Genomic DNA, 628 nt, shown 5'->3' with positions numbered 1-628 from the left:
TCTCCTCACCTCTCTCTGAGCAACTTTATTTTCCCCAAAGTCAGCAAAAGAGCTCAGTTTGCAAGCCCCTATCTGTGCACGGCCAGCACCGAAGCATTTTGCCAGCTAAAGATAGCATCAGCCCCATGGTATGTGAATCATGGCAGCTGACAGCCACTCAACAGATTAATTATTTGTTTCTTTCTGGACAACAATACCAGGGAATGGCTTTCTCCCTCAGCAGGCTTCTCCCCGTTTCTTCCCAGTCCTGATCTGAGGACAGATTGAATTCCTCCGTGTACACATCAGGCCAATAACAACTCCGGTCTGAATCTCTCAGCTAGCTCTCATACCTCACTGCAGAATTCACTCTGCCTTTAGCTGGGGGAGGAAGGGAAAAAGAAAAAGGAGAGTCAACAGGGAAGATCTCCGGTTGTGTGGGGCATTAAACAGACAAGAAGACTAACAGCTGATCGCGTGAACTACTGAAAACTCACTCTCTCCAAACACAATGCAGGTAGGTGTGTCTAAGAGGTGGGAGCAAAGTGCCTAGCTATGCTTCGCAGCACTAGACAAGTTCTTCGGCTAAAAACCATTGCATTTTTATTCTTTTTGCAAGAGCCTGGTGGTTCACAGCAGTCTCCGGAGG

Source organism: Alligator sinensis, unplaced genomic scaffold (assembly GCF_000455745.1).
Source record: "Alligator sinensis unplaced genomic scaffold, ASM45574v1 scaffold697_1, whole genome shotgun sequence".
NCBI lineage: Eukaryota > Metazoa > Chordata > Crocodylia > Alligatoridae > Alligator > Alligator sinensis.
The sequence above is the reverse complement of the archived record's forward strand: the minus strand, read 5'-3'. Positions refer to the sequence as shown.